Source organism: Cydia fagiglandana, chromosome 7, assembly GCF_963556715.1.
Source record: "Cydia fagiglandana chromosome 7, ilCydFagi1.1, whole genome shotgun sequence".
Classification (NCBI taxonomy): domain Eukaryota; kingdom Metazoa; phylum Arthropoda; class Insecta; order Lepidoptera; family Tortricidae; genus Cydia; species Cydia fagiglandana.
The window spans coordinates 7861249-7875788 of NC_085938.1; the positions used below are offsets into that span (position 1 = coordinate 7861249).

A 14540-nucleotide genomic window follows, 5' to 3' on the forward strand; every position below is an offset into this window, starting at 1 on the left:
ATATAAATCTATATAAAAATGCTAACTTTCAAATAAAAACACGAAAATTAGCCACATATGACTCAGCGTAAATCAAACACAGGCAGTAGAAAGCATCACAGCCTCAAAGCCTCCGTAGCAAAAGTTTTCTTCTAACGGCCCGTAGCGCCTCTACGGCGGTAGCGCGTAGCTTTGACCTTGGCTACTCGTGACCTTACTACAAAGTACGTCACATTACTCGTACATACGTTATATATACGGTCACTATGGCCTTATCTCGACCTGGCCTTTCTATATGTAGGTAATAGGTAACTGGTAATACGGGATACCTAAACATTTTCTTGAAAGAACTTTCAGGTGGGTTGAAATTCATAATACAACCATGTTAAACTTTAGATTGAATCCCAAATAGGTAAGAAAATATTCTAAGGACATTATTAATCCGGCCAAAATTTCTCACAGGACCTAACGGTGACCGATTTGTCTCACATCCGGCGTAGTAAACGGCCAGGTAGCCGGTTCATTCACGAACGAACGAACTGAATGACCGGTGTTTTTTACACCCACAAAAACACCGGAATAAGGATTTGGGAACGCACGTGCGTTTCTTGCTTTGTCGGTGTGTCGCGTAATGGGAAGGTTTGGGCAGGTCGGACAACGTGGTTTGTAGACATTTGGTACTATTAACCTATCATATATTTTGTACATCTTATAAATATTTTTTTATAATAAATATGTTGTTAAACTAGGTATAGCTGCGGCGTATAGTTAAGCTTAATGCTTTGGAGCGTTAAAAAAAACCTACCCCAATTTTCGGGATTAGTTGCCAAGCGGACCCAGGCTCCCATGAGCCGTGGCAAAATGCCGGGCCGACGCAAGGAAGAGCAGTGTAAACCTTCATAGATTTAAAAGTTACTTCGAAATTAGAAATTGAAATTGAAATAAAACATACATACACGTGTAACTCACGGGTGGCATGAATAGTTTTGGCTATGTGTGAAATGTGAGGTAAAATTACTAAATTACACGTATTGACAAAAATATGAACTTCTATCCAATCGTGCACATAGCTATTGTAATGGCTAATATACTGCATATAAGTAGATAGCCTCAGTGTGTCACTAACATGCGTTGACATTGGGACAATTTCCAAAGGAGCATCTAGGAAGTCATTGGATAAGTTGGTATGACCAAAACCACAACAGGCGAATTTTACGGTGAATGTATAATCTTTAAATCATTATTCGTATAGGTGGGTTATTCCCAAAAGCGAAATCAGTTACAAATCACCCACAACATGATATCATATACTTATTACTCGTATCTTACAACATTCAAATCAAGAATATAAGTTACGAGATATTTTTGCTTTTTGATCATACGTTTACTTTAAATTTGTTCGGCGTGTCACGATTTAAGCGATAAATCAAGGCGAAGTGGACGTTTGAGAAAATTTTGGCAGAGCTTTTCGTACAAGACGATACAATCATGAATCTTATGGACTTCGTACTCGTACATACAATTGGAGTTATTATAAGATCTTTTTAGGGTTCCGTACCCAAAGGGTAAAACGGGACCCTATTACTAAGACTTCGCTGTCCGTCCGTCCGTCCGTCCGTCCGTCCGTCCGTCTGTCCGTCTGTCTGTCACCAGGCTGTATCTCACGAACCGTGATAGCTAGACAGTTGAAATTTTCACAGATGATGTATTTCTGTTGCCGCTATAACAACAAATACTAAAAACAGAATAAAATAAAGGTTTAAATGGGGCTCCCATACAACAAACGTGATTTTTGACCAAAGTTAAGCAACGTCGGGCGTGGTCAGTACTTGGATGGGTGACCGTTTTTTTTTGCATATTTTTCCGTTTTTTTTTTACTTTAATACAAACCAAGCCATATTGGTCTAACCATCTGTCACACTATTAAAAATACGACTCACTAAATTTGTCAAAATAATTGCTCAATTATCCGTAACAGACCTTCCTAACTTGCAACTCACTCTCACGTTAACATTATTATATACATTATTTCATGGTATACCAGACCAGCTATCCCTCTCTTTCAAATAAGTTTCTCCTATCTCTTTCAGATGGTAACAAAAAGGCGTCGCCTATTGTTGGTGACACGTGGTAGCAATTAGCGGGGTTTAAGCCAGGTATTTGTTGTATAAACATCTGTTGCGATAGTGGACAATAGTGTTATCTGGGTAACAGCCGGTAAATTACCTCCCGGGATTATAACTGAACATTATGTCTTGTTCTTTGGGAGGAACTAAAGGAGGTCTAAAGAAAGACGGACAGGTGCGGAGATGGTAACACCAGCGTTTATCTTTGTCGGAACTTATAATACTCGTAATGCTTATAGATTGAGTGTACCTTTTATGTATAATTTTATTTAATCTATCGAACGTGCTTTCATGGTGTTTGTAAATGACTTTCTGAGGGTGGTTATTATTCCTTTTATCGATAGCTGAAATCTTTCTCATGTACCAATAATTTATATAATTGATTGACCCAATGGTTGTCTGGTTGAGAATGGCATTTGGCATTAGGGTCGTCATTGTATATTTTTATAAAACAAAGTTTAAAAAATAAATAGCTTTCGGCAAAAAAGATAATATCATTGGTGAACTGTCAAGGTTTTTTTGCTTAATTTGAATATGGCTAATATAATTTCGTAATATGTCTACTACCACTATCACTATTACGGGTCATGAAAAATTGCACCTCTACATTTAACAGAGGTTATAGTTATAATCATAATTACAGATGTTTTAAATTTAATTATATACCTAATTGAAAGTCTATGAAAAAAGTGACAAATAAGACAAGGGCTTATATTATCTGCGATTTTATAATCGTGGGTAGATGGCGGTAGATAAAGTACAACTATAATACACGAAGAAAGGGATGAATCTAGGCGGACCCCAAATGTTACTTTAGCACAGCTAAAGGGCGTCATGGTATATCCTTGTTTGCAAATACGAGTCTTTCACAAATAATAGTAATGTTTATGCCGTGGTTAATGACTTTATTGCAAGTGGCTCGCTTGCGGGACAAAATTGTCCGTAACCCGTCATTTGGGCGTCGGGCGACGAGACAGGAGGGCACTCTACTTCGAAATAATGTATCTACTGGTAGTTTGTATTTATTTTACCCTGATTTTACCCGAATGAAGAGCGGGTGTCTTAATTTTTCTCATGCAGTCATACAGTCTGATTCAAACTTTAGGATAGGTGCGTCAAATATTACGGCTAGATACGATATGGATTAGATGTGTCATTGCCAAATGTGACGTTTCTTCAAACAAAAACGTCACTTTTGAAACTGACATATCTAATCCGTATCGTATCTAGCCGTAATATTTGACGTATCTAAAGTTCGAATCGGGTCGATAGTTATATTTAAGCATACCTCTTTTGCCTTTAGAGGTAACAATAATATATCCTTATATATTTACTTGATACTTTGATACAGTGGTTTTGATTTTGTAAAACTAAATAGAACATAAATTACATACTTATCCAAGTCATCGCGTGATTGAACGCGATCACGTGATGCTTTCCATAGAAAACGATGGGTCTGAAGCTCCGGACCGGACACGGCCCGATCTAACGTGAGTCATCCTTAAAGCATAGAATTAATATAAATTGAGTTATTTGTATAGCACAACGTTGACTATTTAATTGGTCAGTTCATTTTGCAATTAAATACGAGTATTTCTATGGGTAGCAGTAGCAGTTCGGTTCTGTACGGGATGCCAATTGTAACTTACACTCCGAAACCAAAATGTATCTTTATTATTTTGTCAAATGAGCTAGTTTTTAAATAAACAATGTCTTATGAGTAGACGTATTTAGGAATAATAATTTTGATAAACATTGCTTGTAAAATTAATGAGAAATGATAGGTCGCCATTGAAAACAGTTAGTATCCAGAAAAAAAAAACTAAACAGAATCAAAGTTAAGTATATTTGGGCATAATTTGTTTTGAAGTAGAGTAACTTCTCCGTCAAGCCTGTGCCTCCGTTACCGAATCGGCCACCGCGGTAGTTTTCTCGTTAACAGTGTAATTGTTTAAATTGTCATAATTTCACCCGCATAATGTAACCACATAAATATTTATTCATCGGGCCGGTAATTATCGAAGGGGGTCGATTCAGCTGATTTTCAAAGTAAAGTTGGTTAATTTTCGAAGTGATATTTTGATCGTATGGTGACACTGCCTAGTCACTTATTCCACTTGGAGCTCATAAATTTCTCAAGTGTCAAATCACAGTGCATTTTATTTAGGTAGGTATCTATTCGGATTGAAAACACCTAGGTACTTACTTACTCTTATACGTAACCGATTGTTATGTAAGAGGTGAGACTAAATCGGGTGTATTAAAATCTTAGTGTTAATAAACAAACGCAAAGCATAAAAACTATTTATATAGTGATGTGTTCAAAAGTTATAAAGGTACGTTTAATCTATGATCCAAAATATAGTAGAAACAGCGCTTGGCCCGAAGACCTTTCGAATGCCTTACATTGTTTAACTATTATCAACCTCTGCAGTTCCTGAGCAGTGCTATATATCTAGTACCTACAAAATTCATTAATCATATTAGGTAGGTATACTAACTAAAATCAAACAAGGAGCGCCCAATTTTTCAAAGATATGGCAATTATTCCGTATAGCTGGCGGAGATGATATCCGCAAAATCGAGGCGCCGGTTGATAGTAATAGTAAATATAAAAACTGAGGTCATCCTCATACAGAAATGGCTAAAAATGTTCAAATACCGTAACCCAGAATGTGGCGTTACCACGTACACCTACAGAGCTCTCGGCCGCCAAACCAAGTCGCGTGGTTTATTTCGTTCGCGCCCCGGAGTAAATATAACCGGCGAGTTATAGCACTGGGGGTACTAAGGGAAAAAGTCGATGGAAACTCGCTGCTGGCTGCTTGATGTTTAAGTTGCAACGAGTTCAGATGGTCGGGGTTTAATTCTGCGTTTAAGGATACTTCTTGTTAATGTGCAAATTAAGTGTACAATTTTACACAAATTTTACCACCTCCCTCTCAGGTATTAGGTGTAGTCAGCCAAGAAAGTGGTCTACCAATTTTCGACTCTATCATCTGATTGACAGAGTCGAAAAGTAGTAGACCACTTTCTTGGCTGATCGTACTTATCTTCTTCATACTTCGATACAAGTAGTGATCTGTACAGAGTACATGCAGAGTACACATACCTACACTATATGTTTAACACACTACGCTACTACGAAACGAACAGATGTAGTGCATGATTGTTTTCCATCATATTTTCTCGGAAATGTTCGTATTTGTCATGCTACTTCAGTCAACCTCAGTACTTTTTAGGGTTCCGTACCTCAAAAGGAAAAAACGGAACCCTTATAGGATCACTCGTGCGTCTGTCTGTCCGTCCGTCTGTCACAGCCAATTTGCTCCGAAACTACTGGACCAATTAGGTTGAAATTTGGTACACATATGTAAGTCTGTGACCCAAAGACGGATATGTAACGTCAACAAATGAATTTTAAACATAAGGGCTACTTTTAGGGGGTTAAAGATAAAATTTAAAAACCTAGTTTTGCAAACTATATCATGTTACATATCAAACGAAAGAGCTCATTGTGAGAATCTCAAATATATTTTTTTTATAAATTTATGATAAAAAGTTTAGAAGTTATTCAAGAAAATAGACAAAAAATGACCATTCCCCCCCCTCTATCTCCGAAACTACAGGGTCTAAAATTCGGAAAAAAAATACACAAAATAGTCCTTCACCTAAAGATGACAGGAAAACCTATTAGAAATCTACAGTCAAGCGTGAGTCGGATTTAAGAACAAAAATGCGGTTTAGGTTTTTAGGGACACAGCCGCAATGGTTTAAGTGAAACGTGATGTAGACAGCTATTGCGAAGGCCCTAGGCCGATATCCGCATAAGGCCGAAAGCCCGAAGCGTCCCGAAGAAGCGTGCTTTTAGCTTCAAGCGTGAGTCGGAATGACGACAAGAAATGCGACTATAGGCTGTATCTGGCACACAGCCGCATTGGTACTTGTAGTACTGATTGATTAGGCTACTATTGTTACGTGTTTAAAAAAAAGCACTATACACGGTGGCCAAAAAATTAACTAAGTGTATTCCCACTATTCCCGTTGCCAACGTGCAACTCCGAAATCGCGAGGAAAAATTTGGCTGTTTCATACATTTTGGCTGGTCTGTTTTCTATGGGAGGATACACTTTTTTTTTCGCTATTTCGGGGTTGGTCCTATAGTAAAAGTTGTAAGGCTCAGTATAATCCTAAAACCGCCCCGGCTACGGCTGTAGCTATTATCTCTCTTCGACCCGTCGGACGCTCTGAGCTATAGCTCCTAGGCGGAGCTCACAGTCTTCGCATTTGGACACTTGTACTTTGTACTACTGTTCGGCATTTAATCTTCCTGTCTAAGCTACTTTAAATCTTCTCGGGGCAGAGGTGTACGGTTGGAGCCGGTAAAGGTTTATTTGATGTTCATAAGCGCATTGTAATATGCCTACTTGAATAAACTATTTTTTATCTTTTCATCTTTATCTTTTTACTTTGCATAGTTCATAATCATAATCATAATCATAAATCTTTATTTGCAATAGATATAGTATTTTACAGATCTTAGGCTAATATACAGGTCCATATATCTAGACTTAAATAAGTCATGCAAATCTTACTTTTTACTCGCTAAAATAGCCTAGATTCTAAGTACTTACATTATTAAAATATTCAGTGGTACTATAAAAACATTTGTTAACCAGCCAAGTAAATAATTTGTACCTTAATTTTTTGAGGGGTAGTTCTCTTAAATGCTCTGGTAAATGATTAAATATTTTAATGCACATGGCGTAACAATTTCTACCCCTCATTGCAGTGTGCATTTTTGGGAGCACGAGTCTATCCGGATATCGTGTGTTGATGTGTGTTACCTCTCTTTTCTTTGTGAACATTTCATTGTGTAGCTTAACAAATATACATACTTCATAAATATACATTGAGTGTACTGTTAGTAAGTTTAAGCTAACAAAATATTCCTTGCAGGATGTTGGTATGCGAATATTGGCAATAGCTCTTACACATTGTTTTTGCGCTAGAAAAGTACGATGAATGTGTACAGAATTTCCCCATATCAATATCCCATATCGCAAGTTGGACGCTACAAAACCATGGTATGCTCTTAAGGCGGTTTTTTTATCCGCTATTCTTGTTAGTCGCCATAGGACATATGCAAACCGATTAATTTTAGAGCAAACCTTGTCAACATGCTGTTTCCAACTACAATGATCATCCAGCACGAAGCCAAGAAAAGTAGTACTATCGCATTCTTTTAAATTGTGACCATTATAAGAAACAGTGAGATTCATTTTTCTCCCCCTTTGGTCGATAAATTGAATATATTTAGTTTTTTCCAGGTTCACTTGCAGATTATTAGCTTTAAGCCATTGTATTATGTCGATAATGGTATTATTAATTGAGTCATTGTAGATGTGACTATTATTATCAGGGATGACTACCGATATATCATCAGCAAATAGTGTGCAATTATAGTTAGTAATTAACGGCAAATCATTCACATAAAGTAAGAAAAGAAGGGGCCCTAAGATAGTCCCCTGTGGTACTCCTACTCTATTAAATTTCGTTTCAGATTTAAATTTCTCTTCTATGTTTTCGCAATTTACACTTGAAAGTTGCAGAGATATAAGCCACCACGCCAGAAAACTTCATGTTACATCTGGTTTTGGATTGAGCCATTCGGGTTATTCAAGACGTTTCACTCACGTCACGTTTCATATACTTACAAAAAAAAGTTGAAAATTGTGTGATGTACGGAACCCTTGAAACGCGAGTCCGAACTCGCACTTGACCAGTTTTTTTGTACCGAGACTGACTAAAATAACAATGCACGTCCGTACGTTGCTGTGAAAATACGATGGAAAATAATTATGCACTACATCTGCTACGGTTAAGGGTTAAATTGGACTAGTTAAAAAAGGTTACACTAGATAAGGTCCGAGGAGCAATCACTTAACGTTTGAAATAGACCTTTGGATGAAGATTTACAGTTAGCTTTGGCAGCCATTTTGCTTCAATGATTTCATTCAAATTATTTTGAATCCATTCCATGCCATGAATAAAAATGCCTAAGTATGGGTCAAATTCGTCTAAAAATTACAGTCAGTTAAAATCAGTACAGGCGAGGCAGGTCGCCCATTAGGTGGACGGACCAAATAAAGGCAGCAAATGACGGCCCCTTGCACGAATGCGCTAAACGCGCAGCCGTCAGGGAGGAGTGGAGGCGAGCCGTCAAACGTGTCACAAAGGGAAGTCTCCCTCCAATGATAACCACGACCGCTCTGTTAACAGTGTCCCGATCAAGAAGAGAGAAAATCAGTACGAACTTTTAATGATTAACTGACTGTGTTTGCGTTCGTATTCCATTAGTTACGCGCGTAACAAGGTGATTTGAGTGCTCTCACCTTTGGGCCACGAGACGCGCCGTGACGTAGTCTACACGCTCCCTCTATTTACCCTTATTCGGTCAAACAAAGAAATTGTGAGACACAGTAGGTACCACTACCCCGAGAATACCGTACTACTTACTATTAGGTTATACTTGGTACTATTACAAAAACACTACTGCTACTAAAAAAAACAATTTCTTTCAGGTTTCAGGTACGGATAATAAATATGAAAAAACCGGGCAAGTGCGAGTCGGACTCGCGCACGAAGGGTTCCGTACCATAATGCAAAAAAAAAACAAAAAAAAGCAAAAAGAAAACGGTCACCCATCCAAGTACTGACCCCTCCCGACGTTGCTTAACTTTGGTCAAAAATCACGTTTGTTGTATGGGAGCCCCATTTAAATCTTTATTTTATTCTGTTTTTAGTATTTGTTGTTATAGCGGCAACAGAAATACATCATCTGTGAAAATTTCAACTGTCTAGCTATCACGGTTCGTGAGATACAGCCTGGTGACAGACGGACGGACGGACGGACGGACGGACGGACGGACGGACGGACGGACAGCGAAGTCTTAGTAATAGGGTCCCGTTTTACCCTTTGGGTACGGAACCCTAAAAAGTTAATCTCCCCTGAATAAAAAGTACACCACCGGTCCTAGTATTTTTCTTCAGCATTGGCTTACATGGTAGTTAACTAATTAACCAGACTATGTGACTTTAACTATACACTCTTCAAGTTGTTTTATATAGGAAAAAAATAACTGCTAATGTGTGTGTAATGATTTAAGTATATTTTAGAAATCTGGTTTCCTGCGCATGTAAAACATACAAGTGTAACGCCAGCTTTATAATGTAAGGGTGATTACTTATATTGGCCCACCGCATCTAAATGAAACTTTCATACACGTATATTATTAAAATATTTCATTACGCCCGCCATTTTGAGTAATTTATGAAGTTAGCCGCTATCGCGGGCGAGGCAATCAGAGGTACATCAGGGCTGCATCGCGGAATGATCGATAAAGATCTACCTAAAATATTGGCCGCCCCTAAGATTATGATTGTGTATTATATAAGCTAGGCGAAATTATCGACGGCAATGAAACGGCATGGCTAAAATTGTAAATTTTTTGTTTGAAAGTATATTATACATATGTAGTTGTAGACCGTAGATTTCCATGACCAATCGCCTCCCGGGTGATAACTCGTATATTGGTTAACGGCTATGTATGATGACCCCTCATGGACGTCAGCTGGCGCTCCGTTGGTGGGTTGAGGAATGGCAGCCACCGAAACATGTAAAAAAATAAAATAAATTTTATCATCGTCTCCCGTTTGATACTTTGTCAGAAGATAGTGTAGATGTTATTGTAAATAAAAAAAGCCGTCAGCCGTTTGTATAGCGGTAGAAAGACCGTCAGCTCCTTGCATAAACATATAAAAAATAAGCGCCGTACCTTTTTATTATGGTAATACTAAATCATAAAACTTTGCATGTAGGATTTCATCCATAAACGCCTTGTGGATTTGCGGACATGATCAACTGACGGTCTTTCCACCGCGATACAACCGGCTGACTATTTTTTTAATGCATGATAGCATCTAAACTATCATCTGGCAAAGTATCAAGCGATCTATTTATTGGTCTTATTTGTCAAAATTATCAACAAACCAAGCACTTTCATTATAAAAGTGCCTTTTGATGAAATGAAACTGCTAGAACGGAACTCTTCAGCTACGCGTATTTCACGTTTGGCGATTTTTCTTCTTCATGTAAGGTTTTTAAGGAACAATTGTGTAGGTCCATCTCTCGTGACGGGTTCCTTAAGGAATTGAGGAAACTCCTCAAATCTTGATGGATTCAGATCCAGACATTAAAATTTGGAACTTATAGATGCGCGAAATTTGGCCACCACTGTTACACACGGTTCAACAGTGTGTTGACGTTTTCAAGATTTGGCTTGGCGCTGAGTTCAAATATATCAGTTACTAGCACACTTAAAAGCAGAATATATCATCCTTTTTGCAATCGGTTAAAAAATAATTTTTTTTAACAAGCAGATACGCCTGCGAGCGATATTCCAAATTTTATATTAAAGGAAATATTAATATTATTTTTTCGGTAGATGTCGCTATACGCCACCCCAAAGGCGTGTTTACATAAAGAAAGGAATGGAAAGATTTGCGATGTCCTGGCAGGCTTCCGTAGCTCAATTGGTTAAGAGCAACACACGGATTGTGGAGGATGCGGGTTCAAGTCCTGCCGGAAGCGTAAATTTTTCCGTTTTTTCCTTTAATATAAAATTCGGTTAAAGATTATTGAATATTTCTAGTACATGTATAGCATACAGTGTGCACATGGACGTATCAAGTCGCCTGAGGCGCAGGCGAAGCCACTCGTCGTGTTTATGAAAATAACGTCTTTACAGTTCGTTATTCAACACGGGTGTGCAATGGACAAGACCACAGCTACAAGGGGAAAAAAATTCTAATGTTAAAATTAAAGTCGTACACGCAATAAATAATAAAAAAAACATTACCATGACGTCCTTGACCATAGCGAGAAAAATTTAAATGTAAAACATTACAAATGTAATCCAAATGAATGCTTACAAGTATGTGTCATTCAAAATCAGCATAAAAAAGCTTAATCTACCACTAGCTTTAAAAACAACTGTAGAGGGTAAAATGAAATAAATTCATTGTGGTGACATCAACTCTTTGTGGTGAGCGGGTATGGTGAACATTTTATATTAAATAAAAACCGACCAAGTGCATGTCGGGCCACATTCAATGGAGGGTAAATCCGAATTTCTGCCTACTTTGGTAATTCTGAAAGTAGCTATCAAGGTTATAGTAATATATGACTCTCGCTTAATAGAACGAATACACAATTACTTAATTAGGGGTCAGACAGTTTATATTTCTCTATTAATTTAATTGAATTGATTCTCGTTTTTTAATTTCATTATAATTATGTTGTGTTTTAAATATTAATTATGAATGTTAAAAAAATTATGAATGAATAAAATAAGAGTGTACCTACATATATTAATAGCTACATATAGGACAATGAGTGTTTAGCCGCGTGTCGCGCAGTTCAAACGCTTTACATTCAAGTAGACGGCTTCCGAACGGCGATTAATTAAGTATTCAAATTAATTTATCCTAAATAAATCAATTGTTCTAACGGTCGGATTTCGTTCTTGGAACTCTTTAATTGCCGCTCCTAAACTAGCTGCTGTTGTTATAAATCTTTGCAAGTTTACTTTTTGCATGCACGGGGTTAAGGGCAAGGTTGAAATACATTAAATATCTTTTAAATTAGGTCACTAGGATTTTGAAACCGAAAGTTATCTTTACACGCTAATTTATATCTATCGACCCGGATTTTAAACCTATTCCTTATAGGTACCATAAATGTTCAAATAACTTAGGTAAGTATATTTTTTTGTTGAGAATGAGTAGTTTATTTATTTATTGACTACATTATTGCACAATTAGGGAATTAAATTGATCATATAAAAAAAAACATTTATGTCAATACCCAACTAGGCACGTGAATGGATTAAGGGATAAAAAGGCACATAGATTTCTTCATTCACAAATCAATAAACTACTAGTACAGGTCGTATCACGAGGCCCCAGTTATGGCCACATGATTATGGTGCAATACGTCATAAATATCTAAACGACCTTTTTTTGTGGAAGGACTGTGTTATCAGATGATATGAAATAAACGCAAGTGTATGATGAGATGACGGGCGAGAGAGAGGTATGGAAAAAATGGACATGCTGCGCCGACCCCAAATTAATGGGATAGGTAAGGGCAAGCGAATGATGATCTAAATATGACCTTTTTCTCATGGAAGCAAAAGGTTATCCTAACAAAGGGTATCAAACATGATTGCACCAACAGAATTTCGCAAAAACAATCTCTCCCTTAAAGGTGTTGGTGTTTGGGAACTCATTTGCGAGCGGCAGCGTTAACAGCAAAAGGCTTCGAAAATAAGCAATAAAATTACAAAGCGATAAAATAAAATATTTAGCGGACAAAGGCGTTGCGTGAGGACTTGTCACTGTTACCGATGATTCAGGCAGAAACTTCACATAAGTAATATAGGTAGTTTCAACTGTCGCTACTTAACGAATCATTTTGACTATAATAGTATTCTCCAAATAGCTTGGGTACAGTACGGTGACAGCTGTTAGGGAAAAAATCATGTGAAAAATACTATAATACGTGATAGGTTCGTAAAGCGTATGTATGTATGTGTCGGCGGCAGATCGTAAAATCGGGCATATCGAGATATTCCTAGGCATATCATGAAACGCCGCCATTTCATGATCTGACTAAGATTTGCCCAGGCATATCACGATCTGCCTTATAAAAGAGGCGGCAAATCGATCAGAGCATTGGCATTCGTTGATATTCCTAGCTTCATACCGGGCGCATCGTAAAATAACCTCGTGAGGATTGCACGATATGGCTGGTGTTCGCTAGGCATATCATAAAATGCCGGCGTTTCATGATCTGCCTAGGAATATCTTTCTGTGAGGTTTGCACGATATGGCTGGTGTTCGCTAGGCATATCATGAAATGCCGGCATTTCATGATCTGCCTAGGAATATCATCCTGTGAGGTTTGCACGATATGGCTGGTGTTCGCTAGGCATATCATGAAATGCCGGCGTTTCATGATTTGCCTAGGAATATCACCCTGTGAGGTTTGCACGATATGGCTGGTGTTCGCTAGTCATATCATGAAATGCCGGCGTTTCATGATCTGCCTAGGAATATCACCCCTTGTCGCAAAACGACGCGGTTTTGGAATGAGATGCAATGCTAATTCACAACATTCAGGATAGAGCATAAATATCTATACTCGCCGGTAATAAACGGTACAACACGATAAAATAACCAAAGGATATCACGCACTGGACTGACCTGATACTGCAGCAATGGCGGAATCCTCTCAATGCCACTAGTTCTTTTTTTACGTTCAGCACCTTCTCCTCTTTCACACGCCGGCCGGCGGTACGTTAAACAGTCTTAGGCCTTTTGTCACGCACGATATATCACTAAAACACTTAGTTTTGGAGGCTTAATACATATAATGTGATTTAAATCGTTAGCGGTCGATCCGCATGCCGCGGCGTCTCGCTAGTTCTCTGTTTCGCCAACAGAGGCGCTGCTGAGGCTCGTCCTGAGCGTGCCGCCCGAGAGTTTTGGACGATCCTATTGGCTAAAATGTCAATATTGTATGGTTGTGAAGTGCGTTTTGGCTTTGCATCGATAAACGGTAGAAGCGCGCAGAAATTTGATTAATTACTTAAAAACTAAACGTTAAGAACGGAACACCCCTTGAGGCTTGCACGATATGGCTGGTGTTCGCTGGGCAGATCATGAAATGCCGGCGTTTCATGATCTGCCTAGGAAAATCTACCCCGTGAGGTTTGCACGATATGGCTGGTGTTCACTAGGCATATCATGAAATGCCGGCGTTTCATGATCTGCCTAGGAAATTCACCCCTTGAGGTTTACACGATATGGCTGGTGTTCGCTAGGCATATCATGAAATGCCGGCGTTTCATGATCTGCCTAGGAATATCACCCCTTGAGGTTTGCACGATATGGCTGGTGTTCGCTAGGAAGATCATGAAATGCCGGCGTTTCATGATCTGCCTAGGAATATCACACCCTACTTATTTGATATGCCTAAACGTAGCCAGGCAAATCGTCAAACGTTGAGGTTTGAACGATATTGCTGGTAGTCGTTAGTCAGATCATGAAATGGCGGCGTTTCATGATATGCCTAGGAATATCTCGATATGCCCGATTTTACGATCTGCCGCCGACATATGTATGGATGGATGGGTTAGACGGGTTGTTATTCGAATGTGTCAGAAGTCCTCTAGTAACACAAGCCATATTTACTTTTTAAAAAGAGTTACGTCAGTGTGACGAAGTAAACAAGGTGATGGATCGAAAGACATTATTAAGGTATTGGTTGACTAGAAAATTATAATTTCGTAACTATCTGTGCACTCCTAG

General features: G+C 38.4%; 1 non-coding gene across 1 annotated transcript; it reads left to right on the top strand.

Moving 5' to 3' along the window:
- Positions 1-10685: 10685 nt before the first annotated feature.
- Positions 10686-10758, top strand: Trnas-gga (transfer RNA serine (anticodon GGA)). The gene has a single exon. It is a non-coding gene; the product is annotated as a tRNA-Ser (tRNA).
- The last annotated feature ends 3782 nt before the right edge of the window (positions 10759-14540 follow it).